The sequence below is a fragment of the Fundulus heteroclitus genome, chromosome 21 (genome assembly GCF_011125445.2).
Source record: "Fundulus heteroclitus isolate FHET01 chromosome 21, MU-UCD_Fhet_4.1, whole genome shotgun sequence".
Lineage (NCBI taxonomy): Eukaryota > Metazoa > Chordata > Actinopteri > Cyprinodontiformes > Fundulidae > Fundulus > Fundulus heteroclitus.
The window spans coordinates 6,589,016-6,597,099 of NC_046381.1; positions in this window are offsets into that span (position 1 = coordinate 6,589,016).

The window sequence follows — 8,084 nt, forward strand, 5'->3', positions numbered from 1 at the left end:
GCGCAATACGCGATTAATTCGAAAAGCTCTGAAAATATTCTTGCACCTTCCGCAACAGGTTGCAGTTGTAAAAATGGACAAGACATGGCTACGACAGACTTCCCTATCTCCTCCGCTTATAAAGCTACGATCTAATCTTGTTAACATGAAATAAGCCTGCTCGCGAGCAGGTTTAAGCTTGCGCACATGTTGCTATGACAACAAGTGCAGGATGTCTTTCGAAGAACCAAACGATCCAAGATCATGCCAAATCGTCAACAATCAAATCTAGCTAACTGAGTTAGCAACGTACGAAGAACGGGCCCCAGGTCGGCAAAAACGGGTAAGCAGTCATACAGGGCAGGAAAAACAGGTTCAGGATTCAGGCTGGCTCAAGGCAAGGCAAGGCAAGGCAAGGCAAATGTATTTGTATAGCACAATTCAGTACAGAGACAATGCAAAGTGCTTTACATGATTAAAATGTATGAAAATAAAACAGAATAAAAGCAAGTAGGAATAAAGTGTAGAAACAAAATTACAACATTAAAAACGGTTGGACTAAAAAAGTTGAACTAATGTTTCAGTAGAACTGTTTAACTAGAACAGTCAAAGGCAATCCTAAACAAATGTGTTTTTAATCTTGATTTAAAGGAACTCAGGCTTTCCACACTTTCACAGTTTTCTGGAAGTTTGTTCCAGATAAATGGAGCATATGAACTAAATGATGCTTCTCCTTGTTTAGTTCTGGTTCTGGTTCTGCAGAGAAGGCTGGAGCCAGAAGACCTGAGTGGTCTGGAGGTTGATACACTGATAACAAGTCTGATGTATTTAGGTGCTAAGCCATTCAGGGATTTATAGACTAACAGAAGTATTTTAAAGTCTATTCTCTCAGATACAGGAAGCCAGTGGCAGGACTTTAGAACTGGGGTGATGTGCTCTACTTTCTTAGTCTTAGTGAGGACACGGGCAGCAGCGTTCTGGATCAGCTGCAGCTGTCTGATCCACTTTTTAGGCAGACCTGTGAAAACACCGTTGCAGTAATCAATTCTACTAAAAATAAACACATGGATTAGTTTTTCCAGATCATTCTGAGACATTAGGCCTTTACTCCTGGAAATGTTCTTCAGGTGATAGAAAGCCGACCTTGTAATTGTCTTTAGATGCTTTTGGAGTTTCAGGTCTGAGTCCATCACTACACCCAGATTTCGGGCCTGATCAGTGTTTTTTTAGCTGAAGCAGCTGAAGCTGTGTGCTAACTTTTGATCTCTCCTCTATTGGTCCAAAGATTATTACTTCAGTTTTGTTTTTATTCAGTTGAAGAAAATTTTGGCACATCCAGGCATTGATTTCTTCTAAACATTTCCTCAGTGCTTGAACTGTTTCACAGTCACCTGGGGTCCGTTCTTCGTACGTCGCTAACTCAGTTAGCAGGATTTCATTGTTGACGATTTGGCATGATCTTGGATCGTTTGGTTCTTCGAAAGACTTCCTGCACTTGTTGTCATAGCAACAAGTGCGCCAGCTTGAGCCTGCTCCAGAGCAGGCTTATTTCATGTAAACAAGATTAGATCACGGCTGTATAAGCGGAGGAGATGGGAAGTCTGCCGTAGCTATGTCCATTTTTATGACTGCAACCTGTTGCGGAAGGTGCAAGAATAATTTGCAGAGTTTTTCGAATTAATCGCGTATTGCGCAATAGAGAGGATCCTTTAGCGCAGCGCGACAATGTAGAGATTTTTCTTGGTGGCTGTTTTAAACAGACAAACACATCATTTAACAGTGGCTTTTAAAGAGGAAAAAGTGGTGTTGGAGCCATAAATCTAAATTTTAAGTTATTTGTATGGTGGTTTGCTTTTTATTTTTATCCTATTCAGTAAGAAGATTTGTTCGGGCCATTTTATTGTGAAGTTTAGTTTACTTTGAAAGGCTTGCTTCCTGTCGAGCCGTATATTGTATTAGAAAAAACTATGGATGGATTATCTAGACACGGAGCAATACAGTTTTACCGTGTAAACTGTGGATGACTTGGAAAAGGAAGATTTTCATCTTTTATGGATAAAGATTGTTTTTTTTTTTTTTGTTTTTTTGTTAAAATTCCCAGTTTGCACGTGTCCTTTACTTCCCGTATCTAAGGAATGACACTGAAATTTGGATCTCTTGACATAACAAGTGCCTTTTTACAATACAGTATAATAATTAAAGGCTACCATTTTGTAGAATATTCTTGTATTTCACTTTTACTTGTCCCCATGTTCTAGTGGGTCCCGTGGAGGCTCTGACATAAAAGAACAAAGTAAATATGAGATTATTAAAATGCAAAAATTAATACTGTAGAAAGTGATAGAAACATCTACCATGGACAGTATTTAAGCATTAATTTGTCTGCTGCTTTTTGCCAGCCCTCTCTCCTGGCTTTAACAGATTTTTAGGTGTTTTAATTAATGACTCAAATTCGGCATAACCTTCCATTAAAAGCTTTTGTTCTGCTGGGAAAAAAAACTGTGGGCGTTCTTTGGCCATGCTGAACAGCCAATAGCAGCGTTGCTGATCAATGTTTCTACTATCGATACATTTCCCCTTTTAAACAAACGCATGAACGCGCAGTTGTCTCAGATAACTCAATCCAGTGATACTAATCGTAAACAACAGGTGTGTTCGAAGAACCCAATTAGCCGGATCATGATTAGCTGGATGAAATAATCTTGGATGTCTCATTTGATCTTGGATGTTTTAAGCAACGTACGAAGAACGGACCCCTGAAGTCAAAAAGGAGGCGATTGGGTTACGTCAACAGAACAGACAACAAGGACTGCTGGACTAAACTCACCAAGGGCTTGTTAAGACAACGATCTGGCCGAGTGCAGGAGACAGATGCAGGTATAAGTAGAGGAGTGAGCAGGTGAACGGAGTGAAACTAATTACCAGAAGGGGTGGGGCTGATCAGGAGGGAAAAAGTGGCTTTTACTGGAAGTAAACTGAAGCTTATTGGATGGTGACTGGTGAAGGGGAGTGACAGGCAAACAGACAGGTTGTTACTGAGATGTGAAACTGATTGACTGGCAGGTGAAAAACAGATAAACTAAAACAGTTTCAGGATAAATCAAGACAAACCCAACCTAAAAACAGAAACTAAACCTATGACAGAATTTGTTAAATGAAGAGAATCACTAAACCAAAACAAAAACTTAAACTAGACTAATCCAGAAACAAAATAACCATAAAGACCAAACCTAAGCTAGAAAACTAAACTAAGACACAAGCAAATAATAAAAACCAGAGCTAATACTAAAGACAGGAGAGAGAACTAATAATCAAATAATAAACATAAACCATAACAAAACCCAAATCATGACACATTTGAGCAGGTGGAGGCGGGCTTGGGGTCTTTTCACACCCTTGTTCTTTGGTTGCCATCCGGAATTTGAGGCCTGGAGGAGGAGTAGGCCACCTAGCCGCGGTCTGGGCTGGAGTTGGGTCCTGTGTGTCGGCTGGAGCCGGCACTTCTGCTCACCCCGGGAATAAGGTGTGGGATTCTGGCATGGACGGTTGGGTTGGATGGCATGCGACCTCGGTGGGGAGGCCTCCAGTGCCGTGTGGGGGAGGTGTGACGGCTGGTCAAGGCACCTCTGGCTCATGGGGTGGGCTCTGGGTAGCTGGCTCGTACGGATTGTGTTGGTCCCCACTCCGGATGGATATGTTCAGGGATTCTTGGAGCTAGGATCGGGTGGGATCGGGTGGGGCGTTGGGCTATAGACCAGGTATGCCCAGTTTGGGGCAGGCCCCAGAAGCTTTGGCACAGTGTCTGGCACAGTGCTGGACGACATCAGGGTCTATTTTTCTCACTCTGCTGAGTTTTCCTACTGTTCTCCAGTTTGCATTGTTTGTTGTTATTTAAACTTTTAACTCCATGTTGTCTCTATCTTTATTTTCTTGGTCTGGTGTTCTATTAGCTGTGACATCATCCAGGGGGGGATTGTATGAGGGATTGCTGCAAATTCATCAACAATGCAGACGACTGTCTACTGTGGCTCTACGGCGCTCTTTCAGGGGGAATGAATGCTGCCAAGGCTTGATGCAATCTGCTGGGTTTCCTTACATAGGAAACGTTTTGACCAATCTGTATGATTTGATTTAATTGAATTGAGTTTGTAAAGTGCCTTGAGATGACATGTGTTGTGAATTGGCGATATATAAACAAAATTGAATTGAATTAAAAAAGGAAATATTTTTTCCCAAAATTGTGAGAAAAGTTCAGTATTTTTTATTTCCATCTAGATACCCAGCTGCTCTCACTTAAACTCTGCCAACACAGTTAAGATATTATGTGTTCTTGAAAACCTGCTCCATTTCTATTAAAACTGTGTTATTGCTCTCAGATTTGGTATTGCTCAAATACATATACTAAGTTCAAACAGTGTTTGAATTCCACTCCTGTACTAACAGGTTTAATTGAGTTTAGTTTAGTTTAATTTATTCAGTTGACTTCATTAAAATAGAGCAATATTAACATTAGCATGTTGTTAGTAACAATATTATTCTGAAGTCACTTTGGCCTCACGCCACTCGGACATGTGAACATGGGCCCACTGATTGCAAGGCTGAATGCTGCGTAGAATGATTATTGTCTAGGATAGATGTCTCTGTTTTGTCTCATGCCAAGGCCACTGTGCAGTATTAGGGAAAGCCGAAAAGCGAGACAGGCAGAGACAGGGCGGACCGTGGGGTGCGATTACTTTCCATCTATGTGATCTCTGCTCTGTTTCTCAATAAAAGAGCTGGAACTTCATCACCACCGTCTCTTCATTTACTAAAGATGGGAATTCAGTTATTATTGTTTAGAATTTCATCCAAACATGTATCCTTCAGTTCCTTTGGAAATACTCATCTACTCTCAGTCAAAACTCTTTATACACTTTTTTGCAAATTTCAATGCTTCACCTCAAAAGTATGCATCTGCAACAAAGATTTACAGCTGCTCTCGCAAGTATCATATGCTCTGATTATAATACTGAGTACAAAGATTTGTGGCCAACAGACTTATCAAAAAAATAAAAAATAAATAGTAAGGGCTGGCACAGGCCATACATTGTTTCATGTATGTATCAGCATTAACAGTTTTCCCAATATACAAGCACTTATAGAACTTGGGCTAGTGACCTAAAATGGCAAAGACATATAAATAAATGAAAATGATAAATGATTTTATGATTAGTATTAAAAGGTTGTTGGGGGTAAACAAACCAGCCCAGAAGAATTATAATCCGATTTATAGAGTGAAGGCTCTCAATGTGACAACCCCAATTCCAATAAAGTTGTGTAAAATGTAAAAAAACAAAAAAACAATGATTTGCAAATCCTTTTAAAATTATATTCGATTGAAAAGACTACAAACACAAGATATTTAATGTTCAAACTGAAAAACTTCAACACGGTCCAAAGAATCTGGGAGAGTGGCACATTGATGACCGGTCGCCGCAGAGTGGCAGCCCACTGCTTCCTAAGAGGATGGGTTAAATGCAGAGAAAAAATTTAATTGTAATGTATTTTACAATGACAAAGATTATTATTATTATTATTATTATTATTATTATTATTTATTGTTTTTTTTCTCATGCAGTTGTTCACAAAGTGGTGACTCTCAATCTATCTTGCTTGAGAAGGGTTGAACCTTTCAAAGATGTTCCTTTTATACCCAATCCTGACACTCACCTGTTTCTAATTATCCTGTTCACCTGTGGGATGTTCCAAACAGGTGTTTTTTGAGCATTGCTCAACCTTCCCAGTCTTTAGCTGCACCCTGTCCTACTTTTTTGGAAGCTGTTGCAGGCACCAAATAAAAAATGATTCAACTAATGAGTGAATGTAAAATTTAGTTAATTTAATAACATTTTGACTTATAATTATACCCCTTGCTTGTTTTCAGTTTGTCTGAGGTAGATTATTGTTGTGTCTTCGCAGCCAAACCAAAGCAGGGCCCCTCTGAATGTGTGGGCTGCTGCTCACTCAGGAGAGAGCTGTGCAATGTGGCTCCATGGAGACCCAAACAAAGCCTCATTGATGAAGGCCTTTTTCTGTTCTCCTCTTCATCGTTATCAGGAGGGAACTGCAATGCCACGTTGAGTGAATGTGTTGTGCTCACCACCGATAAGCACTGCAGCTGTTATAGTTTTTTGAGGACTAAAAAGATGATATTTTTGACTCACCGCAGCTGAGGTTCTACTCCAAAATGAGCGAACAGGGTTCTTCACACACTCTGTCCAATTAGGGCAACCAGTGGTGAAAGTTTCTATAACAACAGCAACAATTTAGTCAGGTTCGGACATAAGAACAGACAACACAGAATTTAGCACCAAATACTACACAATGAACAGAAGTAGTGAAAAATATTAAATATAGAAAAACATTTGTTTAGGCTCCTCTTAGGAGCCTAAACAGTCCAGCAGTAGACTGTCCATATTTAATATTAAAAAAGGAAATAAGAGTATATTTATGCATGAAAGTTATGAAAACGTGTTTAAGCTGTCTGATAACATATAAGCACTTGTTCAACGGGTCCCCTAGAAAGTCATTTAACCACTCACTTGAAAATGTAACTTACAAGAAAATTACGGACATAATCAACTTGAACATGACATATTTGATGCTGCCAGATAAAACAACTGTTGTAAAAAAAAAAAAGCAGAGAGATATTAGAGTCACGAAAGCAGAGAAATAACAACAAACAAAACTGTGGCTCCTTCCTCGAAATCCTATCTCCCCACCAAACGTCAGTAGTCTTACCATTGCTGCCCTTCTTTCCACACCAGACTAGGTCATACAGGACCGATCCCAACAGGAAATCCTCCAGAGTCTTAAAACAGTTGTTTTTCCTAGTGAAGTCATGGACCACATCCTTTGTCTTGCTCCAGAACATGAACTATTCACAAACACAAACATCATAACACTGACTTACTGTGGCCAAGCTCTTATCAAGCTGTATTAGGATACATAGTTTCATCAGTTTTACTCTGTTGCAGGCAGGTTCCATAGGAGCTTCAGCAATGACGGGATCGTAAGCCTCTGGGGGAACTTCACAAGGATCTTTGTTAATGTAGGCCTGTTGAAATTTGTCCCATATGGTTTGACACTTGGATCTGGAAGGTTTGGATCTGGAAGGTAAAGTTCAGAGTTTAGCTTTTAAGTATCATGGAGACACATTTTCCAGTGCCAACAGAGGTTGGATTGAGTTGCACACCAAACTTTCAGATGTATATGTGGAAAATAATGTAATCCACACGTTGTTTTAACATAGAAAATAACAATAAAATACATTGAGGGTTGTAATGTAACAAAATGAGAAAAAGCCTATATGAATACGTTTGATGATACAAAAGATGATACAGACGGCTGAACAAATTGCTGTTCCATTTTATCCTTAAGAGCGTTCCTTTTCCATCTGTCATGGTCATGGCTGGGTGGAGAAAGGTTTGCAGTTTAGCATCTAGGTAGGCTTTGTTTACTCTCTAGGAAATACCCAAACTGTGGTTATATTTTGGCCTGCTACAGCACTGGCCACAAATGCAAGATCTTAAAGACAGTTTAAAAGTGTGCAGTCTGTGTTTATTATGTCTTTTTTTTTAAACAGTATTATCTGAGGATCTGAGGAGCTGCGTCTTCTGTCACATACTGTGAGAACACATGGGTGACGCCTCTGTTTAAATACACTGAGTTAAGAACCCAGAGAGTGAATTAATTATGCAACACTTCTAACAGAAAGTCTGAGCTTTCTCCCCACAAATATTTAGTTGGACAATTTGTATCCTAAAATTTAGATATTACAGCAGATAATTATGTTTTGAGGTCTGCATAGGAACATCAAACAAGGAGCAGTAATCTGATCAAACCCCCAGACTACATCAGCATACATCAGCCGATCCAATGTAATCTGGTGGTTTTCTTAAAGAGCCACGATTCCACTAATTGCGTTTTATGATCTACTGTAATCGGTTGCATTTAATTATAACTGGATGAAGCTGTGTTGAATGCAGCTGTGTTTTGTTATGGAAATATATAATCAGGTTTTGCATTAATCATGTATTTTTATTCAAGCAGTAAGAGTTATGTTA